Raw genomic sequence first — 12,687 nt, 5'->3', positions numbered from 1 at the left:
ACCCTATACAGGGGCACTATGAGTCGGAACTGACTCGGAGGTACCTGACAACAACAACATACCTGTGCATAGATAATTAAAATGGAGCATTGGGTTATGCCCTGGACTCTTTAACAGAAAGTTCAGGAGTTTGAATCGACCATCCATTCTTCTGGAGAAAGAGGAGACTTTCTGCTCCCGTACAGATTACAGAATTGGAAATCCTAACAGGGTCGCTATGAGTCAAAATCAGCTTGAGGGCGGCGCGTTTGTTTTTTGTTGTTGTTATTTATTCCTTTGTAAAGAGCGGTGGTGGTGGTGGTGATGTGCCGCGGAGTCGGCTGTAAATCTTTAAGGGAGCAGAAAACCTCATCTTTCTCCCAGGGAACAGCTGGTAGTTTTCAACTGCTGACGTTGAAGTTAGCAGCCCAATTTGTAACCACTACACTGCCAGAGCTCCTTTTGTAAAGTAGTAGAATATCTTATTTGTTTTACCTTTCTCTCAACATTTTAGAGGATCAAATCATCAAGAGAATGTGCGAAGACTGTTAATAACAGTAAAGAGCATTTGTAATTTACATTGCTCACTTTGGGCATTAGTTTGGGATATATTTTGAGGCTGATGGTTTCCTATCTCTCATCTTCCCCTTCCAGAAATCCCTCTCTTCTCTTTTTCAATGAATACCAACTGCAATATGTCTTGCTGAAGCCCTGTTTATACACTTTTTTGCAGGATAAACCAGAATGAGATAAATACCATATTTTCTGCATAATGCACCTACACATACGGCATGTGGGTTAATGCGCTAGACTGCAAAGTCAGTTTGAACCACAAGGTTGGTGGTTCAAGTTCACTGGCTGCTCCTCCGAAACCCTACGCAGGCTCGTTATGGGTTAGAACCAGCACTTAACAACAGCAACAACACATAGAACATGTATAGTGAGCATAGGAGATGAATATGAACAGGGTTTCACAGTTTGCAAAAATGTGCAATTGCATGTCATTTGCATGAAAATACAGTAACATACTTCATGTATAGGACTATGAGGAATTAAGTTATAGAGATCATTTTTTGCCCTTTCGAGAAATGGGACAATATTTAGAATATGCTATATTGTTGTTAAGTGCCATCGAGTCAGTTCTGACTCAGTGACTCTGTATAGCATTTCCAAGGAGTGGTTGGTAAGCCTGAACCACTGACCTTATGGTCCAAACCCACCTTGCGGTGTAGTGCATATGTGCAATAAAAATGTACTAAAAGTTATTGATTGTAAAGTGCATGTACATAGCTTTATTTTATTTGAAGTCTTCCCTTACTTCAAGCTAATAAGTTCTTTAGAAATTCACTATTAGAAATAATATCAACTTAAATTTATTTGATATTGGAAATGCAAAGATAATTTCATTTAAAAAATATTGTAAACATTTCCTTGTTTTATAAAGATTTCACTTTTCAATGGTCCCTGTCTCAATGCATTTATATGTAATAGATATTAGCAATCCATTTTAAGATTATAGGAACAATTGTTTAAATTCAGGCATAGATTAGTTGTAGTCAGAATTTTGATTTTTATATTTATTTTTATGTGAGGAAGTCTTTTTCCTATTAATCTAAATACCTCATTTAAATTATTTTAAGATAATCTGTCACATAACCAGTATTTGTTGTATTAAGCACTGAGTTAGGTTTGAGGGATAAAATAAGAAAGATATAGTCCTTGCATTCCAACAATGTGAGGTCGAGGAAGAAAGCAAATACATAATATGTATCACAGAATAATACTAGTTCCATGAAAGGATTATTAATAAATATGATGAGAGCTCTGAGGAGACAAACTACTTCTGCTGTTAATGGGAGAATGAAAGCTTTTTCAAAGGAGGTAATTTTTTTTGTAGACCTGAAAGAAGAGCTTGCAGGTATGAAAGATAGAAAGTTTAGATTGAGTGAATAGCACTGAAGCAATGGAATAAACTGATGAAGAAAAACACTCATTTGATAAGAGATTATTTTCAAAGTTTTGGGAAATATTACAAGGTCAACTTTCAAAGACTGTTCGGTGAAATGAAGATTAAGATACAAATGTAGAAGGTTTTCAGAGAGCTAAATTCGTAAGCATTGACAAAAAAAAATAAGGTTTTGTCTGTAGAGTGCAAGGAATGATGAGTAATCAGTGTGATATTGAAGGAAAAGAGGACAATCTAATGATGCTAATGAAAAGAAATAATGATGTTGTCTTGAAGAGAAGAAACAGAATGAACACCAAATTTGGAGAAGAAGATAATGAATTTCCCATGTTCCTTCAACTCACAAAGTGCCGTTTTGATGAGCCTCATCTGAGAGCTTGTTAGACATGCAGGATTTGGAACCTCTGCTAAATCAGAATCTGCATTTCACAAGATGACTAAGAGAATCTCATGCACATTGAGTATCTCAGCACTGCTCTGCAAGACTGAGCTGTTTGAGCTGTCTGCATGCTGTAAAAAAGTGGCTAAGAAATCAACTTCTTAGGAAAAAGGGACGTAAGATCTGAACACAGTTTTTTCAGCAGAGACATCAAGATACCATTTTAAAATAAAAGTATCTAATATTCAGGCAACATGGGATTCTAGGCTGAACAATTCTAGGCACAAATTTTTATGCTTTGTTGAAAACTGAGACGTCTGAATTAAGCGGTCAATAGGAGCTACTTGGCTTTCTCACTAATATGCAAAAATTAAGTCTTTCATGGAATAATTAGGAAATGATACGACTCTGAAATGTTTTCCAAACATCACAGTTATAATTTTATCATACTGTACTGAAACCATTTAATATCTGAACTATGCATTTGGCTTGAGGAAGGTATATTTCAAGAATCATTATTTAGAATTATGATATAATATTTGGAGTCAAAATTTATTCAGGCAAATGTTCTGATTGTCATTTTTTAAATATTGTCTACTCAGTCTTTAGTTACAATAACCTGAAGTGTAAACCAATGACAGAATTACAAAAGATGTTTAAAATTAACAATTGCACTTCACCTTTTTGGCAAAGTTTGATTTTTAGCAAGTCTTTTTTTTTACTTCTTTTCTATCCAGTTTCATCACCGTTGCCAACCCTGGAACGGAATCTCTTCATTAAACTAAAGCAGGCAAAGCCAATCAGGCCCAGTCATATGCCAACTGGTTACAATAGCTGATTCTAATGATGAAACATAACCCAGTGTTAAAGTAAAACCCAAAACAAATAAACAAATTCCTCCAGATTGGATGCCACATGCTCTCATTTGACATACTGGATATCCATTCTGAATTTTCTAATGGAGTATATGCATTACTTTCAGGAACCATGTAATTTCTGTTCTCTGAGAATAATTTTAAAACATGCTCCCATATCTTTGAGATTACTGAGTTTGGCCTCTTTACAGTAGTTAATTATATTTATTGTAATGATGTGATGTTTGGAGTTCTACTTGCTCTTGACACTTGTGGTTTTGATCCAGGCAAAAATCTATTACCACAATAACCACATTAGCCTGGCTCATAACCCTCAGATTTTACAACGTAACTCAGTACTCACCCCTCTCCCTAAAAAGCCTTCAAGATGAAAATCTATTTCTTAAATAAATAACATTTGAAAGCACTTTGTTGCTCCCCAGATTAACAAAAATGGGAAACATTTTCTGTTCTGAAAACATAAGATGTAGACTAGAGATTGACACTTTGTTTAAGCAATTCACTTTGCTGCAAAGAAACTTGACATTACTTAAGTTTAAAAGCAAATAAACATGTTTTTCCTGATAGTTTGACTGAATATTAAATGTTTTAACGCAGCCTAAGAAATTCACTCTCAGTATTAGATTAGGTGATGCCGTTGGCTCACACGTTTACCTGCTTTGTCATGCTGTTAGGTTAAATTAGAGATGTTTTAGAACATGAATTAAAACAAAATTTTCTTAAACCAAAGCTTTCTTACTTAAAAATTAACTTCTCATTTATACATTTTGAGATGATAGAAACATGGACAATGTAAAATTAGTGTTTACAAACTTAGAAAGTCATATTCTTAACAGTGCAGCCTTTTTTATGTAAATGTGTGCCTTCGTCATAGGTAAGCACTGGACCACAAGGTTGGCTTGAGCTGCAATATCTATGGTTCAAACTCACCAGGTACTCCTTGGAAACCCGATATAGGGTCTGTGAGTCGGAATCAAATCAACAGTACTTAACAACAATAGTCTAACCTGATTTAACCTGGTCTCCGGAGGATTTGTCAAAAAAAGAAAAACATTTATCAACTTGTACAAGTGTTGGCCTGAGCCATTGAAAATCCTTGAACTTGAATTGTTGTTAAGTGCCGTCGAGTTGATACCGACCCATAGTGACCATATATAGGGTTTCTGAGAAGTGGCTGGTGAGTTTGAACTGCCAACCTTGTGGTTCAAACTGACTTTCAGGTTCAGTGCTTATCATAAGGCGCCACACCAGGACTCCTTGAATTGGGACTTTAAAATAAGATGTTCATAAGAGATTTAATGTATAAAATGAGTTCTTCAGATGATCTCTAAATTCAGTTGAGTAAATTCGAATAATAGTGATTGACGATTGAAGTTGTCAAGGACTTCATTCTTCTTGGATCAACTATCAACACTCATGAAAGCAGCAGTCAAGAAATCAAATGACGTATTGTATTAGGCAAATCTGCTGCACAGGAACTTTTTCAAATGTTGAAGAGCAAAGATGTCAGCTTGAGGACTAAGGTGCACCTGACCCAAGACATGGTCTTTTCAATAACCTCGTATGCATGTGAAAGCTGGACAATGAATAAGGAAGACCGTAGAAGAATTGATGCTTTTGAGGTATGGTGTTGGAGGAGAATATTGAAAGTGCCATGGGCTGCCAAAAGAACCAACAGAGTCCTTTTGGATAAAATGCAGCCATAGTGCTCCTCGGAGGCCAAGATGGCCAAACTTCTCCTTTCATACTTCGGATATATTGTCAGGAGGGACCAGTCACTGGAGAAGGATATCATGTTTGGTAAGGTGGAGGGTCAGAGAAAAAGAGGAAGACCCCCCAACGAGATAGATTGGCCAAGTGGCAGCATCGATGGACTGAAGCATGGGAGGTTGACCCAGGATCGGGCATTTTCGTTCTGCTGTGCATAAGGTCTATGAGTCAGTACCGACTCGATGGCACCTAACAGCAACAACAACAACAACAAGAGATTTAAAATGTCGTGATAAACACCGCTGATACAATGTCACCATCATTTTTTTTTTTTTTAGCCTTTTACTTGACTAGTAATAGTAATCATTCTCCAGGGTTATGAATATGATTACATGGAAAAGTATATAATGTTTGGTAATGTGGAGGGACAGGGTAAAAGGGTGAGACTCCAATGAGGTGAATTGGTAAAGTGACAGCATCAGTGGACTCAAGCTTAGCAATGATTGTAAGGCTGGCCCAGAACCAGGCAGTGTTTCTGTCTGTTGTGCAAAAGGTCACTATGAGTTGAAACTGACTCAGTAGCACCTAACAACATCATCAACACTGATGGTAATATTTATAAATGTAATAACTTCTTTTCATCCTACTCACTTCTAAAAGTTCCCCAGTTAATGTATACACAGATGCACACTTATATTAGGTTACCAAATGTCATCAGAATCAAAGACGTACACAATTGCTGTTGGTTGTATGCCAATTTTTGCAAATACGAGATAAAAAAGCCTATCATTTTGTTTTTTGTTTTTTTTAAATTGGTTATCTTCCTGAGCCATAGTGAATTAGAGTGAACCACTACGTAGCCTTGGTGAACATGCCTACATAACTATTGCTGTTGTTAGGTGCCATCGAGTCAGTACCAACTCATAGCGACCTTATGCACAGCAGAACGAAACACTGCCCAATCCTGGGCCAATCTCACTACTGTTACCACGCTTGAGTCCATCAATGCTGCCACTTGGTCAATCCATCCAATCTTCATCCTTTTCTCTTACCCTCCACCTTACCAAACATGATATCCTTCTCCAGCAACTGGTCCCTCCTGACAATATGTCTGAAGTATGAGGGATGAAGTTTGGCCATCCTGACCTCCAAGGAGCACTCTGGCTGCACTTCTTCCAACACAGACCTATTGGTTCTTTTATGTGTCTATAAATAAGAATGCATTAAGAAGATCTCTTTAAAAAAGAGACGAGAAATTATTAATATGCTTTTCAACATTATCCAAACACACATCCTCATTTAAATTTGTCTTGATTCCAGCCTTATTTGTCTAAATATTTTCTTAAAATTGTTGAATGCCTCACAAGCATCTTTAATTGATCATCTCTAAAACCATCTTTACAAATCTGTTTATATCCATGTCTTCCTTGTGTTAGTATACGAATCTAAAATCTACCCAGGTGTTTAAATCAGACACCTAGCAGTTCTATTTGATTATTTTTTTTATTTCTAATCTCCATGCATAATCCATTGTCAAATACTGCTGTATATTTCTTCCAACTATACACCAATTTCACTTACTTCTTCACTGCATCACCTGTAGGTTTTTACTTTGATTACTGCAATAGCCTCCTCTCCATTGTCCCACCAAATCATTCCCTCCACAACTTCTAGACTACCATTTAAAAAGTAAAATGTATTATGCTACTCACTGCTATACACTGCCACTGATTCATTCCCACTCACACCAACTATATATAGGGTTCTTGAGGCTGTAAATCTTTATGGCAGCAGAAGACCTCCTCTCTTATCTTTCTCCGACAGAGTGGCTGGTGGATTTGAACTGCCAACTTTGAGGTTAGCAGTCCAGTGCTTCTCCAACAGCACCCCCAGGGGTACTAACTCTTATAAAAGGGCTCCTTATTCACCTACATTAGCATACTAACTACTTACCAGTGCAAGGCTGTGGCCACTGCTGATGTTACTAACCCAAGTTCATACCACTCTCTAATATGTTCCCACCCCTAGCCATTGTGGCCACCTTGAATTCAGTTTTCTTACATTTCTGGTCTTAATTCCTAAAAGATGCCGTCTCTGGATACTCATTGTGAAGTTACCTTCTTATGCTTCTCTACTAACTTTCCATGTGTACTTAGGAAAGTTCTGAACTCCTTACCACTACCTGGTTTACAGGAGCTGTTTCTCAACTTGCACGTGTGCATGTACACAAGCCAATGCTTACACACACACACAGGCACACACACACAGGCACACAGTTGGGGCCTTCAAAAATTCATGGAAAACTTCAATCTAATGATGATGGATTTTTTCCATGACTTTTTGAAGCCTCTCTTACACACATATGCTCAACTGCTTAAACAGGTCCTCATACCACATGGTCATGAAGAACATCCAGTCATTGTTACCTTAGGACCTTTTATAGACTCTTTGCTTGGATGATCCATGGCTTCCTCATGTCGGGCTCAAACACTCTCCACAGTGCATGCAACTCTTTCTGTTTTTCTAATCATATCATAAACTGTGTGTTTTTTTTTAATCAGTCCCCCAGAGTCCTGGTGGGGCAAAACACTAGACCGCAAGATCCTTTGAACCAGAATGTCAGCAGTTCAAACTCACCAGCCGCTCCTCAGAAACCCTATATAGAATCACTATGAGTTGGAAAAGACTCAACAGCACTTAAGAAAAATAACAACCCCCAATAAACACAATGTAAGAGGCACTTTAAAATTATATATATATGAAGTGCTAACAATACTAGTCTAAGCACTGGCCTGCTGATCACAAGGATGATGGTTCGAGCCTACCAGCCACTCTAGGGAAAAAGGATGAGGCTTTCTACACCCTTGAAGATTTACAGTCTCAAAAACCTTATGAGTTGCTCTGAGTTGGAACCAACTCAACGGCATTTGTTATAATAATTCACTTTAGAAGTAGCTGATGTTTTTAGATAGGTTTGACACTTCATTGACCTGAATATATAAATAAGCAAACAGTATAAAAAGGTTTGCAATGCACGTGTATATAAATGCTGTTTTTGTGAAGTGCTATTGAGTCTATTTTGACTCATAATGACCCTTTATAGGGCTTCTGAGGAGCAGCTGCCACCAGGGCAATGAAAGGCATAAGGTATGAAGTGAATAATGAATGAGTGAATGATTACAATTGTGCATGTTTAGATTTCTTCTGAGTTTGGAAACAATGATCAGTTTATTATTTTCTTTTTATTTTAATTACTGAAAAGGAACTATCAAAGCATTTTCTTTTCCTTAAAGTAATTCTGAAGTGTCAAACCCATTAAAAAAAATCAGATGTTTCTAAAATGAGTTATTACAACACAATGGTCAGCAGAAAATTATCTATCAGGGAATTTGCATTCTGACATTCCACTTTAGCAAGGGAAGCACCTTGTTTTGTCAATCAAGGTTTCTCACCTTTCCCATGAATGCTAAGTTTCTAGATTGAATAGAATAATTATCAGCGCCTTCAGAATTTGACTGACTTCACTCAGGTAGGTGCTTCCTGGGTTGTTTTTTGAAAAAAGCACAGTAGTGAGGAAAGACTGTTGCCTGTGAATTATGCATCTCTGTCATTTTAGTACTAACTTCAGATCCTTGGATGTATTAGCAAATGAGATTCTTGAATGTTTTCAATTTGCAAAGAGCACAGTTTAGCTCAGGCAGTGGGAAAAAATATATGTGGTCATCGATCTCCTTAGCAAAATTGTCACATGCATGCCAATATTCTAGTAACACTAGAATGTTTAGAAGTCTTCATATAATTACATACTAGCACTGAAGGAATGAAAAATGACAAATACAGGGAGACAAGGAAAGTGTGAGAAATATTTTTAATTTGTTTGCAATGTAAGTCTATATAGATGGGCACACATATTAAATATATTTGTTACAACCAGGCTTTCCTGTTACTGTTTAAGTGTGGTATGAGATTTTTAATTGTTTAGGCACAGAGATTGGCCAGTAGATACTCAAAAACATTAGATAAATATTCTCTAATAAAATTAAAACCATAATGAATGCATTCATAGGACTCAATTAAAAGGGCAACTTTCTCAGCTCAACCTAATTGTTCTCCTTTGGTTCTTCAGTCGGTTGAAATGTACCTTTACCAAGTGTGAGCCAGAGACTTTATGTGTCTGCTTGTCAATATCCAACAGTCTGGATGAATCTCAAATAGGTTGTGCAGATGCAATTCAAAACTAGATTTGACCACAAATGAACGTGTCTTTAACTTGTATGAACTAAAATGTGTTTAATAGAATTTGATGTGTTTAATGTTTAGCATTTCTTCATTGTTGTGAACATTCTTTTGGCAAGGCATTTTGTCTGGTTCCTGTAACGAACAGATTGAATTTCTGTTGCTGAATGTCATTACTACCATCTACTTCCAGTGCGGAAAGACAGGCTCTAGCACATGCTTTTAGATACTGGCTGATTTGTTAAAGGCCTATTTCAAAACAAAACAAAAACAATTACTGTCCAGTTACCTCCAACTCATGGTGACCTCCTATGTTTCGCAGTAGAACTGTGTTCCGTAGGGTATTTGATGTCTGATTTTTTAAAAAATAGATCACCAGGCTTTTCTTGCAAGGTGCATCTGGATAAACTTGAACCTCCAGTTTTTCAATTAGCAGCTACACATTAACCATTCACACTACCCAGGGACTCAAGTATTTGCCAAAACAGATATCTGATCATTAATAGGGACATTCTGGTTAAGGGAATATGGCTATATCAAGAGCTAGATTGCTTGCATTTTGTGTCTTTCATAAGGGAATTTAGTTCATCACCTAAATGCAAGACTTTGGTGCCACAGACTTTAAGAAAGCAACATCCAAGGATGTTTTTCTTTGCCACTTGCTACTGAGGGCTTCCCTCCACTACCATGTGTTGATGTGGAACTTCAAAAGAAAGACAAAACATAGTACACCTGTGGGTAAAAACCCAGGAAGGACACACGCCTCATTATTGGGTACCTTAGGACCAAATAAGATCCAGGCCTCCACCACCTGGTCTTATACTGTCCCTTCCCTTGTCCCACTTTTTTTTTTTTTCTTTTATCTATAGAGTTTGAAAGGAGCTCTGGTAGCATAGTGGTTATGAGTTGGGGTGCTAATCTCACGGTCAGTAGCTTGAAACTTTCAGCAGTTCTGCTGAGAAAAATGAGGGTTTCTGCTCTCATAAAAATATACAGCCTCGGAAACCGTATGTAGGGTTACTGTGAGTTGGGAGCAGTTCTACCATACATACCCACCACCTTTGCTATAGAGTTGGAAGAGTAAAAAACACAAAAACATAGACTAAGACGAAGCCAATGAATGCATGAGTGAAGATGTGGTGCACAGCGTGAACTTCCAAGCTTTTACCTACGCTTTTACTTTTTGTTCTAATCTCTTTTCCTTTTAAATTACCACTCTAGTTTTGAATGTTGCCTTTACTGGGGGGTGTGGGTGGGGGTGGGCAGGCTCTGTTGTGCCTAGGGCTGCAATGAGTCAGAATCTACTCAAGAACGCCTAACAGTAGCACCAGCAACTATCATATGTATGTGCATACAATAACTGAAAACCATTTATCCTTAACATCATTAGGTAAAAACAGGATATTTTTTTTCACATACAGTTGAAGCTGTTATTTTCTTTGTTGTTAAGTGCCCTCGAGTTTGCTCCGACCCCTAGCAACCCTATATAGGATTTCTGAGGAGTAGCTGCTGAGTTTAAACCACCAACTTTGTGGTTCAAACTGACCTAGCAGTCCAGCACCACACAGAAAATAAGATTTTACTCATCATAATGGAGTCCTTGTGTGGCGCTGTGGGTTAATGCACCAGACTGCAAAGCCATTTGAACTGCAAGGATGGCTGTTCAGGCTCACCAGCTGCTATTCATAAGCCCTATACAGGGTTGTTATGGGTTGGAATTGACTCCACAGCACTTAACAACAACAAAAACAATATATCTTCTCTGCTATTCACAAGACTTTTAGTGACTAAATATTTGGAAGGTGTTTGTCTCTCCGTCTTTCTAGTGTGTCTTCATGTGGAAGCTCATCTGAAACCTGTCCACCATGGGTGACCCTGCTGGTATTTAAAATACCGTGGCATAGTTTCCAGAACCCAGCAACTCACAAGCCACCACAGTATGACAAACTGACAGCCAGTGGTAGTGATACATTAGGAAGAAGCAAAGACAAACTACTTCCAAATATTTAGTCACTGAAAACCTTATGAATAACAGATAAACACCATCAGATGTAGTGCCAGAAAATGAGCCCCTAAGGTTGGAAGACACTCAAAATGCGATTGGAGATGAGCTGCCTCCTCAAAGTAAAGTTGACCATGATAACGCGAATGGAGTAAGCCCGTGGGAGAAAAGCCCATGGGACCATCATTTGCTGATGGGGCACAACTCACATGAAGAGAAACAGTTGTAAATATCCATTGAAAATCAGAACATGGAATGTAGGAAATATGAATCTAGGAAAATTGGAAATTGTCAAAAACGAAATGGAACGCATAAACATTGATATCTTAGGCATTAGTGAGCTAAAATGGACTGGTGTTGGCCATTTTGAATCTGACAATCACTTGGTTTATTATGCTGGGAATGACAAAATGAAGAATGGTGTCGCATTCATCCAAAAAAGAACATATCAATATCTGTCATGAGGTACAACACTGTCTGTGATATGATACTATCCATGTGCCTACAGGGAAGCCCAGTTAATACCAGTATTATTCAAATTTACATACCAACCACTGAGGCCAGTGAGGATGAAATAGAAGAATTCTACCAACTTCTTCAATCTGAAATTGATCAAACATGCAATCAAGATGTACTTATCCTTACTGGTGATTGGAATGCAAAGGTTAGAAACAAAGAGGATGGATCAGTAATTGGAAAATATGGCCTTGGAGATGAAATGATGCTGGTGATCGCATGATAGAATTCTGCAAAACCCATGATGTGTTCATTTCATATACCTTGTCTTAAAGAGCATGAGAGATGGTTATACGCTTGGAGCTCACCAGATGGAATACACAGAAATCAAATTGACTACATCTATGGAAAGAGAAAGTCTTTTGTCATCAGCCAAAACAACACCAGGAGCATATTGTGGAACAGAACATCAATTGCTCATATGCAAATTCAGGTTGAAGATGAAGAAAATAAAAATAGATCCATGAGAGCCAAATATGACCTTGAATATATCCCACCTAGTTTAGAGATGATCTGAAGAACAGATTTGATACATTAAACAGTAAAAACTGAAGACCAGAAGAGTTGTGGTATGACTTCAAGAACATGATACAGGAAGAAAGAGAAGAGTTGTTAAGAAGACAAGAAAGAAGGAAAAGATCAAAATGGATGTCAGAAGAGACATAGAAACTTGAGTGTAGAGATGCTAAAGCAAATAGAAGAAATGAGGTACAAGAGCTGAACAGAAAATTTCAAAGATCAGTTTGAAAAGACAAAGTCAAATACTGTCACAAAATGTATAAAGATCTGGAGTTAAAAAAACAAAAGAGAAGAACATGCTAAGCATTTCTCAAGCTGAGGGAACTGAATAAAAAATTCAAGGCTTGGCTTTTGTTATTGAAAGATTCTCTGTGGAAATTATTGAATGATGCAGAATGCATCAAAAGAAGATGGAAGGAATACAGAGAGTCCCTGTACCAAAAGGTAATGGTTGATGTTCAACAATTTCAAGAGATAGTATATGATCAAGAGCCAATGACACTGA

This window comes from Chrysochloris asiatica, unplaced genomic scaffold, assembly GCF_000296735.1.
Source record: "Chrysochloris asiatica unplaced genomic scaffold, ChrAsi1.0 scaffold00029, whole genome shotgun sequence".
NCBI lineage: Eukaryota > Metazoa > Chordata > Mammalia > Afrosoricida > Chrysochloridae > Chrysochloris > Chrysochloris asiatica.
This window is presented reverse-complemented; position numbering follows the sequence as displayed.